This window comes from Epargyreus clarus, unplaced genomic scaffold (genome assembly GCF_041222505.1).
Source record: "Epargyreus clarus isolate Ecla_fem2 unplaced genomic scaffold, WU_Ecla_fem_2.2 ptg000032l, whole genome shotgun sequence".
Taxonomy (NCBI): domain Eukaryota; kingdom Metazoa; phylum Arthropoda; class Insecta; order Lepidoptera; family Hesperiidae; genus Epargyreus; species Epargyreus clarus.
In genome coordinates, this window is record NW_027332237.1 from 3569211 (window position 1) to 3582554 (window position 13344).

A 13344-nucleotide genomic window follows, 5' to 3' on the forward strand; every position below is an offset into this window, starting at 1 on the left:
ACTGATGGACACGGGTCTCCTCTCAGAGTGTCAAGGATAAGGCCATAGTCTACCGCGCTGGACAAAGGCGTATTAGTAGACTTCACATACCTTTGAGGTTTTTTTGTAGTAAATCTCTCAGGTGTGCAGGAAACCTGTACACCTGAGAGACCTCACTATGTTTTCCTTCACCTTTTAAGCAAGTGACAATTAATTTCTAATACGCACATAACTTTGAAAAATTAGGGCCTGGGATTTGAACCTCGGGCCCCTCGATGGAGAGGCCGAGTTTCTTAACCACTAGGATATCACTGCTTTTTTTATGAGATTTCTATCTTGGTTTAAATTAAATACCTTAATCACCCTTCGCGGAATATTTCTTTAAAAAAATAATATAACGACAATCTTTTTCTTAATATTTCTTTAAAAAAAAAAATATAACGACAATTTGAATGTGTGACATTGTAAGCGCCTCTAGCGGTGAAGAACAGAACTAATTGTAGCTTGGTTTTTCAACTTACAGGAGTTGAACGCAGCCTAAAACCACATTACTTCGGAAAACTGCCTACTGAGGGCGCCACTTACCTTACGTTTACCATTTAACCTTCATTCGCTGTTGAAGGGGAAATATTTCATATACAGATCAATAGATGGCGTTGGTAAGCATATACAGATAAATAGGTTAATTCCGTTGTTTCTGAAAAATAATGATAGGCTCGATTTATTAAATATTAGTTTTATAAATATTAAGTGACAAAAAGTGTCTTGAAATTTGAATGTTGTAATCTTCATTTTAACCATACAGAAGTAGGTAAAATTTGTGTTTTATTTTTTATTGTTTGGAAGTATTGATTTTAAAACCACTACGCCAGATTGCGTATCTTTACTTGAGGAAACTGGGAAAAGCTACTGCAGAATCGCGTTGTATAAGATGTTAGCAAGCGCGCTAGTAGTCGACCTGATGGTATGTGGTCTACCACTCATGGATATCAGTTGCAAATTACGTATAGAAAAAGATTTTTAACGCCGATCGCAGATGCGTTGTGCTAAAATTGTCACCTCATATGTAAGTCAGCCGGTCCCTGTGATTCCGGTACTAAAATAGGGCTTCGGTTTCCCCTGCCTGTCGTAAGAGGCGACTAAAAGGGGGCTTCCCGGGTTGCAGGTGGCACGAGTGGGAGCGCGTCAGCCGATATCTACACCATTTGAAATGCAGATTCGAGTCACGCTAGAAATGATGTTGGTGGTAGCTTCTTGGTAACAACATATTGGAATACTCTACCTTTAAAACTACAATATATAAACATGTTGATAAATCAATATCTCATACACAACAACACAACAACGAAACAACAACGACAAAAATATAACAACAGCAACATTAAAGTAACAACAACCACAAAAGCGCGAATAGATTTTATTATATTTATTGGATTTACTTAAAACTCGGAGATAGATACTACAATGAAACATAATATCATTATATTTTCAAAGTTACTTAACCGATCATAATTTTCATCACAAACAATTTCCTTAGTTGCTATAACTGTATTTCTTTAACTATTCTTAAAGTAATTAAAAGAATAGTAAGAATAAGGTAGATTCATATTTAATCGCCACTGAAATCCCATTTAAACCTTAAACGAAGGAAGTTCTTACGAAAGGTGTTCAGAAGCACAATTACCCCTTAGGGGCTATTCAAAGCTTTATTCGCGGAACGAGCATTAAACCGAACTCTAAATATTAATAAAGCTTGAATCACCCTTTCTACCCTCAAATCCCTATATTAGGGTCTTATTAGTCGTTGCTAAGATACACACAAAGACTAATTTGTCTACTAAGATATATAACAGGTAATGTTAATTATATTTTAATTGTCACAAGTGCTGCTAAAAGTAATTAAATATATTATGGTACATTGATATTTAATCACCACTTTAATCCCACTTTAACTTCAAACGAAGGAACTTCCTACAAAAGGTGTTCAGAAGCACAATTGTGCTTCTACGTAACGTAGGAAGGGGTAATTACCCCTGAGGGGCTATTCAAAGCTTTATTCACGGAACGGGCATTAAACCGAACTCTTAATATAAATGAAGCTTAATACACCCGTTCTACACCTAAAACCCTACATTAGGGTCCTATTTGTCGTGCACACAAAGACTAATTTATTTTTGTAAGACATATAACAGGTAATGCAATTTATATTTTAATTGTCACAAGTGTTACTAAAAATAATTTAATATATTAAGGTAGATATTTAATCACCACTTGAATCTGCAAGCACATTTACCCCTTAGGGGCTATTTAAAAGGTTTATTCGTGGAACGAGCATGAAACTGAAATCCTAATATAAATGTAGCTTAATTAACCCTTTCTATATTTAAATCTCTACATCAGGGTCCTATTTGTAGGTGCTAAGATAGATGCACACATAAAGACTAATTTATGTAAATTAATTTTAATTTCTGTAAATTAATCTTAATTGTATGAAGCTCAGCTATGTTCTGGTTACACTGCTATACAAGGCATAGCAACTTAGTCTTCTCAGCAACGCATTTGTTGTCTTAGGTATTCTATCTGGGAATGATTACAGATTTTTATAGACGGCAGTCGCTACTTACCGGTATCAGGTAAACTTTGTGCTCATTTATGTCGTAGGATTAGTAACACTGTCCTTTTTTGTACGGAATCTTAAATAACTAAAACTTATAAATAGCAAATAAAAATATAAATATATGCATTGAGTTCTAAAAGCTATTATAGTGACGGTGGCTATCTTTCTACACACCAAGAATGACGTCACAACTCTGAATCACGCTATCAAAGTTTTATAAACATCTTGCATATATATAAGCTTTGAACTGAGACTATCAGAGCCCAACTCCACGGACATGATCACACTCGTTTGCCAAACTACGGCCAAATATTAGGGCATTTTATGGAAATCACGTGCAAAACAAATTATAGTTCTGTTGTGCCCAAAAGGGAAAGTTCTAATAGCGGTGCCGAAATGGCCCAAAAGTTTGTCAATGGCCGAACTCATAACAGCTGACGGAGATATAAAATGTAGCTATAAATATTGTACATCCAGTGAGGTACACAATTATATCAAAGGGAGAGCCCTTTGTATCTGTCATACCTGTTCCTGGTGTAATGTGTGCAAACACATGAATTTGGAACAGAGGGCGGTCTAATTTAGGTCTCAGGTTTTTACGCATCTGTGGCCAAATTTAGATAGAGTTTTTAGATAGAGTTACGATTTGGATATAATTAAGGCCACGAAGATTTACTTATAGTTATTATATACAAATCAACCACATAAATAACTTAATATAAATATACTAAATAACTTGCATAAGAGTAAAAATGTTAATAAATATATTTCGTTACCTATTTCAGGTTGTTTCTCTTTTGAAAAAAGCGTTGCTTCATTCAATTGTCAATGCAATTGTCAATCTCGATCTTTTGTAGACAAAACAAAAATATTGATATTTAATAATGGACGTATACGAACAATACAGTTTTGTCTATGATTTCATAGACATCATAAAATAACTCATTCATTCAATGAACAGATGAAGTGAACGAGATTAGCTTTATGACTAACGTTATGTAACTAATGGGCACTGGGGCGGAACATTATTCTATAACAGAGCTTCATTGTCTGCACAATTTATGGATAGTGTTCAATATAATAACTTGTACACTAGACATTTCATAAATATTTTATCATAGACTGTTACTTACATCAACACCCAACTCTTTTGTGTTTCCTCTTAAAATCAAGAAATATTTTATATATGATTGAAGTAGCAAACATTTGTTATCCATCCCAGATAAGATTAGATTCCTACCTGAGGTCGGCCATAGATGCGCCGCTACCCCTGAGGACTAAGTTGGAAAAGTCACACTTAAATACCCTTCAAACCAGAACGCAGCAGCGCTTAACACTGCTGTTAATAAGCAGAAATAGATGTGACACTGGTGCCGCTGGAGTCAACCTACAGATGATTCGAGATAACTCATTCACTACAACTCATTCATTCAATGAACAGTTGAAGTGAACGAGATTAACTTTATGACTACGGTAACGTAACTAATGGGCGCTGGGCGGAACATTATTGTATAACAGAGCTTCATTGTCTGCACAATTTATGGATAGATTAATTGACGACCCACGTGGCGGAGCGGTCACCACAAGTCTGACGCGCAAAGGGTCCCGGATTCGATCCCCGGCCAGACATATATGTAAATGATGAATTTTGATTTCTGTTTCTGGATCTGGGTGTTTGTGTATTTTTCTATGTGTGTGTCCATGGCACAGGGAATCATAGGGCTGTGAGTGTAGAAAGCGTAAATAGCGTTAATAGATTTCAATAGAATAGCTTGTACACTAGGAATTTGACAAGGATTTTATCATAGACTTGAAAAACTGTTACATAACATGTAACTATTTTCGGTCCCTTTCTAAAAATAAAGTTTTGTATATAAAATTGAGGTAATAAACATCTATTAATTATCAACTCACATTAACACAACACAGCAGCTTAACACTGCTGTTATTAAGCAGAAATAGGTATGGCGGTGGTGCCGACGGAGTTGTGTGAGTGAGTGTGAGTGTTCTATTTTCGAGATAACTCATTCACTATAACTCATTCATTCAATGAACAGATGAAGTGAACGAGATTAACTTTATGACTACGGTTACGTAACTAATGGGCACTGGGCCGGAACATTATTGTATAACAGAGCTTCATTGTCTGCACAATTTATGGATAGAATTCAATAAAACAGCTTACAGATAGGCACTTCACAAAGTATTTTACCTTAATTCTTAGCAAACAGTTACTTTTTTCTCCCTTCTTATTAAAGAAAGGTTTTATATACGATTGAAGTGACAAACGGGAAATCCATCTGGCTATCTGGTAGTTGTGTTCGACCGCATTGGCTCTCTGACTACACCTGCGCGCAAGAACTTCAGAGCGGACTAGAAGTTTGGCGCGAAGTCTAACCATGTTCGTATATAACAGAGGTTCTATACGAAGCCGATTAAATATATTATTATGAGATCGTGGTAATCGGTACACCGAAACGGAAGAAGTACTTCCCACTACAAATAGGTTTGGCGGTGACATCTCCCCGGTCAGATCAGTTTTTTCTTATCTTTTTCTTTGTACCACATTGACATCTTCCCGGTCGAACCTAATCTTTATATACCTTCTTTTTCCTTTCTACCTTATAATTACTGAGTCATAGTCATATTAGATAGAACTATTAACTACATTATGAAATAGCTCATTCATTCAATGAACAGAAGTGAACGAGATTAACTTTATGACTACGGTTTTTTATTTTTTATAATATAGAAGTAGCAGACGAGCATGCAGTTCACCTGATGGTAAGTGGCTACTGCCGCCCATGGACATCTGTAATCAACCCCAGATAGGATTAGATATTCCTACCTGAGGTCGGCCACAGATGCGCCGCTACCCCTGAGGACTAAGATAGAATGCCTCGGAAAAGTATGTCACACTTAAACACCCTTCAAACGCTTAACACTGCTATTAATAAGCAGAAATAGATGTGACGATGGTATCATTCACTACAACTCATTAATTCAATTAACAGATGAAGTGAACAAGATTAACTTTATGACTTCGGTTACGTAACTAATGGGCGCTGGGTCGGAACATTATTCTATAACAGAGATCCATTGTCTGCACAATTTATGGGTAGAATTCAATAGAACAACTTATATATTGCTATTTTATTTTTCGATCATCACTTCCATTCTATTTTAGTGTCCTTTTACTGGTGCTTAGTTTATGTTAACCCTACCTATTTTTCTATTCATCCCTACTATAACTCCTCTCTTAAAGGTTGTCTGGAAGAGATCGCTTTTTAGCAATAAGACTGCCTTTTGTATTGTCTTTTAAATCAGTTATCTATTTTTTATATGTATCTTATTTTATTGGGTACAATAAATAGTATTGATTTGATTTATAGAGGCATTTGACAAGGATTTTACCACACACTTAAAAACTGTTACATACATCAACGCCTAATTCTTTTCTGTTTGCTCTTGAAATCTAGAAAGATTTTATATAAGATCGAGAGACCAAAGTAAAAAAGTTACTTGTACTCGTATTACCTATCGCAAAACCTTTTCTACTCCACATTTTGCCATTACTAAAATAATATAGGAAGGTTGTACTTCGTTGATTTTATCACGTGGTAACTACTGCTTGTGAAAAACATAAATCGGGATGCTTAAAAATAATCAAATGAAACTCTAGGCTTATCTTGCTCCCAATTTAGACGAATCCAACGCCACTTCATTTCTTAAAATGCTTCAAGTCGTTAAGGCTGTAAACTGTCCGATAAAATGAGATATGCATACAAGCGCTCTATAAACATTAACCCCTGGTATTGGGTAAAAAATGTAGAATAATTAATGACATTTGTGTTAACAAATCGCGTTCCTGTGAAAACCGACGGACGGATAGCGTTGGCTTGGTAAAATCCGTAATTTTACCCATAGAGATATACCCATATTTTTTAGGTAAATTTAAAGCAAGATACTGAAGCTAATGCTTTATTAATTATATGTAAAAATGATGGCATTAAAAAAAGAGAATAATTATTATTAAAAAAAAAGACAAACCCGCTGAGTTTCTTACCGGATCTTCTCAGTAGAGGTCGCGTTCCGATCCGGTAGTAGTTTAAGAAAAATATTGTACCTGATAATTTGTAAGTGCCGTCGTTGACCTATACAAATAAATATATTTCATTTCATTTCATTTCAGAGTACGGAATCCTAAAAACTAATAATATCTAATGAATTCCTAAGGAATTATTGAACAGCGTTTGATAGTAGCAATTATTCAAATTTTATAAAATGGATCCCGTCGTCGTCACAGTAATTTGATTCAGTTGTAAGTAATAGGTTTTTTACTGCTTCATTTAAATCTGGAGGCACGGCAGTGCCTCCGCCAAGTCGAGCCAAAAGAAGCGGCACGGCCGTACCATACTTTTCCCGAAGCGATTCGGCCCATTTTTGACCCCCTGTAACTTCGTTGCATATGAAGCTAGAAGCCTGAATTTTCAGGAGCCAAGCAAGCATTGTATAGACACGGTACATTTCGAATTTCATTCAATTTGAACCAGTAGTTTAAGAATTACAAGTAGTTAAAGTTCGTAATTTTGTCACTCACTCACTGACTGACTGACCGATCATCAAAAGTTTAAGGCACTTCCAGCAGACATAGAAGGTTGAAATTGAGAATACAATTAGTGTTTAGTATATAACTCATAGAAAAACTAAAATATTTTGCAATTTCTGTCCAGTTATCTAGATACACCAACTACATTAAATAACTTTGTATCCTATATAAGTTATATAGGATTACAAAGTTACATTTGCAGTTAATGAATCTGTGTTTCTGTCCGCGAAATGTACGAGTAGTAGGGGAGCCCATTATGTTAAATGGGTAGAAACTCGAGCGTCAATAGGACGTATACGATTGTGTAGATTACACGTTAGAGTGAAGAAAAGGTTGTGTGATATTTTTCGATTTACCGTGGGAATAGTTTCTAGATGATTCGAAAAATGTAAAAAGCAGAGTCAGACATACTCAAGGCGCGGCAGGTTAGTGATAGAGTATATATCTCTGATGCCGGAAATATGTTTATTTGCTGGTTTGCATAGGGGGACAGCCATACGAGAGGTAAAAATGGAAAAAAAAGTAACCAGCACATTAGATTTTCAAAGGGCATATGAAGTTACCCCAGATGAGTCCCCCATTCGAAAGACTGACGATTCGATTCGAAAGACTGTAACTCTTCGAAAATGGGAAAAAAAAGTTATCTTGACACACTCGAGGGCGTAATATTATTATACAGGAAATTCCAGCTGATGTTTTACTTATCATAACCCTTCATGTGACGATTTAGTGGAGGGGTTTTTTATACTGACGATTTGAAAAAAAAAAATAGAATGAGAATATATAAAGAATAATGTATTTTCCATAAAATTTGCCTTTTCCTTTAGTTTGTTGTACACTATTACTTTCCAGGGATCCATGCTAATAAATGGCGCAATCAGATAGTGCATATTTTCTAGCATTATTTCCTTTGTATTAAAAAAAATACCGCACTCGAGTATGTCCAGGTATAGATTTTTTGCAACCTTATTACTCCCTAACGCCGCCCTCAAACCATCAGATTATAAATTTATTGTTTTCAGCATGTAATTAAGCTACTATAGATAATACGATTTTTTATTAATAGTCTGATGGACTTCCCTGGTTGAACCCCCCAAATGGATAGTTTAAGATACTCTATAGGAAGTAAGGTATCTCCCATATCTTAATCTGCCGCGTTCGAGTCACTCTCGAAATCCCGTCTTGGGCTCCCCTACTATTATAGGCGACGTCAATTGTTTTTATCCTCGAGACAAAAGACGTTTTCAATTCCAACTTCAATTTAAATTCAATTCAAATAATGGGTGAAGTGCGAATCGAACTCGTACACTGAGGGTTCCGTACCACAAAAATATTTGTTTATTTTATTTTTATTTATACTAATTGATGTTATAGCAGCCATATAATGCATTGTGAACATTTCAAATGAAAAACGCTAAAAAATAGCAGGTCCTTATATGTTTGTCTCTGTAGTTCCTGGACTAAAAAAGGGTTACGATATCCCGTGCCTGTCGTAAGAAGCAACTACAAGGGGGCTTCCGGAGTTGGGAGTGGCAAGAGGGAGCTCGAACCGTCCAATAAGTGTCCCCGGGAAGGACGGCGGTATGTGTAGTCGCATACCGTCGTGAACACCGGATAGTTTAGGAGGAGCGAAAACTGTTCTCCCAGGGCAGAGCTCGATCGGGGCATCGCGCTTAAAGGACTTCTGTTACGTTCAGTCGGAGATCCCGGAGTTCTCCAACAAACGTTGAGGACGGCCACCGGAGGATTTTAGTGCGGCTAAAGTCCCACATAACCCGGCGTCACTCCCACGTCGTCGAGTACCTTTTGAAGATTTCCTCCTCATAAAGAAAAAGAAGGCCCTTGTATGGCAACTCTCCTTTATTTGAAAGTTTTTCTTTTTATTTTTAGTACTTATTGTTAAAGCGGCCACCATTATACATATTCCGTAAAATTTTTAAATTTCTATCTATTAAGGTTCCAGAAATAGAGCTCTATGTCAGACAGACAAACGGACAGTTTAGAAATAGGGTTCCGTTTTTACCCTTTGGGTATGGAACCCTAAAAAGTTATATAATATCAAAAACATTCCGAATTTCTGACAAATGTCATGAGAAAAAAACTAGATGTTACGGCTAATGTGCCTAAATCAGTTAAAACGCAGATAGCTTGCCCACTACCTAAAGTACAAAACGAAGATTGTATCAATTTTCACCCCTTGACGTCGACCCGTGCATGCCATGATGCGTCGTCGTGTCATGAATTTACGACAAACATTGTATATTTTCACGAAACAATATCGCTTTGCGGCACGATGTCGCTATGTGTCACGATACGTTGTCGTGTCGTAAAAAGGTATGTGTTTTAGCCCTAAGAACAAGTCTGAAAAGATGTTTCGAATTTTAACTACATAGTTAATCTGCATATTTTCTAGCTAATCTTAAGCCTAGTTAATGTGTATGCTAACGTATTCTACAATCTAACGGTAACATACACAAAATACAATAACTGTCGTGAGGTTAAGCAACTGTCACCGCATTATAAAATAATAATAAGTTTGTTTCCAAGGAAACAAGTGTTTAGGCAAATTTCGGCCTTATTGAGCATAAATAAATGTCTATGAAAATAATTTTTATATGTAAGCACATAAAAAATTACAATGTTCACAATAGAAAATCCCTAATAACTTCTAAACGGATTACCCTAATTACACAATTCCTTTTGCCCTATCCGTTTTAGACATAAACCTACCAAATGGCATTAAAGACAAACCAATATATATACGAACAAAAAATCATGTTTTCAACTTACGTAATATTAGGTACGTAACATTTCAACGCAATATTACAAAAATTTAGTTAAGTTCGTTTCAAATGATTCGAAATAGGAAACTACTATATAAATCGAGCTTAGATATCCACTTTATAACATATTCTTGCCATGATCACCAAAAATATCAGCTCCTAGTAGCTTGATAATTGATAGCTATAAAAAAACGAAAATCCACAGTTTAACGTTGAATTTAAACAACCGTCCATTGCACAATTAGGGTATTTTTTTTTGCTCCATTGCTTGTACAAAACAGTTACAAACGCGTGTCAGAAATAAACTGACAGTCGCGCACGTATGCGCTCGAGTCCCCCCGAGATAACGAGTCGGTAAGTGGTGTCTACGTGTGCGTTACTCCAGCCCACTTTGTATGAAGATTGACTTCTGTTAGTTTTTATTTTGTGGTAGTACCTACCCGGAAAAAACGTGGAAATTATTATAAGAAACCTTTTTAATATAAATAATTTTAAGTATGAATTTGTTAGCGGTGAGTAAACTTACTGAAAAAGAATTTACTGTTAATTTCTTGAAAAACGGTTGCACTATTAGTAACTCTATAGATATTATCATCGCAACTGGCCACAACGTAAATGGTATATATACAATTTGTCAAATCACCGATATGTAATTTGACAATGTCAAATAAATATTGGCATAGAAGACTAGCCCATATTAATCCGGAATATATGCGAATTTTAAAGAATATTATGACTGGTCTTGATAATGTGAACATTACCGACGGATATGACGACTAGTGAGAAACCATTTCCAAACCTCTGAACGCGAACGAACGACATACTGGAGATCGTACATACAGATTTATGTAGTCCCATGGAAGCTAGTTCACTCAACGGTTCAAGGTACATGTTATTATTTATCGACTATTATTCTCGAATGACACGATGAATGTTTATTTTCTAAAACATAAGAGTGAGTCTTTAAGAAATGTCAAAAATATAAAGTGTTGAAAAGGGAACTAGCAAGTCGAACAAATGTATGAGATCAGATGGTGGGACGACATTTTGTAATAGAGCTTTCAATATTTTCTTATCAACAAATGGAATTCTACATTAGAAGGCGATACTATATACCCCTAAACAAATTGTTGTGGTTGAAACAGCTAACAGAACTATTATTGTATATGCGAGAAGTCTAAAACGAATGTTATCATTATTAAATAAATATTTCATTTCATTTCAGAAGTCAGAAGTCTATTATAAATTGAAACTAATTTGAGCAAGGGCAGTAAATACTGTGGTTTATATCAAAAACCGGAGTCCGACGAAGTCAGTGAAAGATTACCAATGATTTTTGTCGGATATTCAGAAGAAAGTAAGGGATGTCGATTATTTAATACGAAGACACGTTAAATCCCAATAAATAAATAAATAAATCACAATCAGTAGAGATGTTTTTAGAAGATGTTTTTCCTGAGGATAACGGGCATAATTTCAGTTGTCAAAATAGTAACTTTTTTAGATTTAATTTATTGTCATGTTCGAATGAAAGTGATGATGAATGGCAAGATTATTTACATAACTACAAAGACTACCTAAACAATTTAATTGCCTTTAAAAAAATCTGTTGTTGAGATTCAACTAGTGGAAGGTACCGGAAAGGAAAAGAGTAGAAATATCTACAAAAAGGAATGAGATGCCATCAAAAACAATGCTTGTAAAAAGATCCAAGTCTCGCCATTCAATTCTTCTACCGTAAAAAGTCTTAAGATCTATGTAATACCAAGCCGGTAATGTATGCAGTCCCTACTTAAGGGACCTTCTGTCTTAAGGTATTATCTCACTATCTAACCTAACAACATCTCATGGGACCATACCAATATTAAAAATATTTTATGTTCTAAATAAATTGACGTGGCAATCGTACTAATGTTACCTGTGTGATGCGATATGATAAGATGAAAACACAATGTGACTTGCAGTACGATTGCCACGTTAATTTATTTAGAACATAAAATATTTTTAATATTGGTATGGTCCCATGAGATGTTGTTAGGTTAGATAGTGAGATAATACCTTAAGACAGAAGGTCCCTTAAGTAGGGACTGCATACATTACCGGCTTGGTATTACATAGATCTTAAGACTTTTTACGGTAGAAGAATTGAATGGCGAGACTTGGATCTTTTTACAAGCATTGTTTTTGATGGCATGTACTTTTATTGAAGCACTTTTTGCTCGCTTTTTATTACAAGCAATTGTGATCAGTTGTTGTGTATAAGTGGTATAAATAGAACCCTTTATTTTTCAACAGTGGCGGTACCATTGCTTTGCTAATTCTGTTTTAGAAAATGTGATTAGAAAGAGATATTCGTATACGTAACTTACTATCAAAGGAGAGCTATACTTATATTATCTAGTCAATGTTATGTAAGATCCAATCCTATTTGTTTTAGATTAATCATCTGTATGCTACTCCTGCAGTATCTTCATATTATATACCCTACAACAACCTTCAAACAAAAACATCTATTTACCACTTCTTCTTAACCGACTTCAAAAAAGGAGGCGCAATATGAGCCGACTTTAGAAATAAGTACTAAACCAACATTTATTTCAATGATTTTTCACTTTGTAGTGATATAGAAGTCGGTTGTATTTTTTATTATCCTTATCCTTACTAATATTATAAATCCGAAAGTAACTCTGTCTGTCTATCTGTCTGTCTGTCTGGTTGTCTTTTCTTCACGCCTAAACCACTGAACCAATTTTAATGAAATTTTGTACAAAGATAGGCTGATATCCGAGAAAGGACATAGGATAGTTTTTATCCCGGAAATCCCACGGGAAGTAGGGATGGCGATCTAAGATCGATTAATCGGCGAATCGATCTTTTGGCCCAAAAAATCGATTATTTTAATCGATATTAGTAAGAATTTAATCGTAAACTATGCATTTGATCAAGTGATGATCTTTAGCAAAGTTGTTCACGAGCCCACGAAGGTTTCAAAGTTGGTACGACCAATTTTCGCCAGATGGCGCTACTGCCATTCCAATGAAGGTACTAATTTTCAGTTTTATGTATGTATGTTAGTATGTCATATTATTTTCTTTTAAACGCGGGCGAAGCCGCGGGCAAAAACTAGTTTTTTTATATATCAAAAATGTTGTATGATTTTTCTTAAAAAAAATCTTTCTTTTAAGTAATGGCATACTAACATTTGTATTAATAGATCAAATTGTATTTAATTGAACATCATCACATTGTGTTTAAGTGATCATCAGTGATGCCTACGGAGTCAAGGGATTCACCACCCTTCGCCTAAAATTTTAGATCTTTCGCGAATATCTTAGCACGATTCTTATTCTATCTAA

The 13344-nt window shown here is 35.3% G+C and overlaps 1 protein-coding gene across 4 annotated transcripts in view; it reads right to left on the reverse strand.

Annotated features, from left to right (window-relative positions):
• The window catches only part of Mctp (multiple C2 domain and transmembrane region protein), a 218147-nt gene that overhangs the window by 104215 nt on the left and 100588 nt on the right, over window positions 1-13344 (reverse strand). The window lies entirely within an intron of this gene.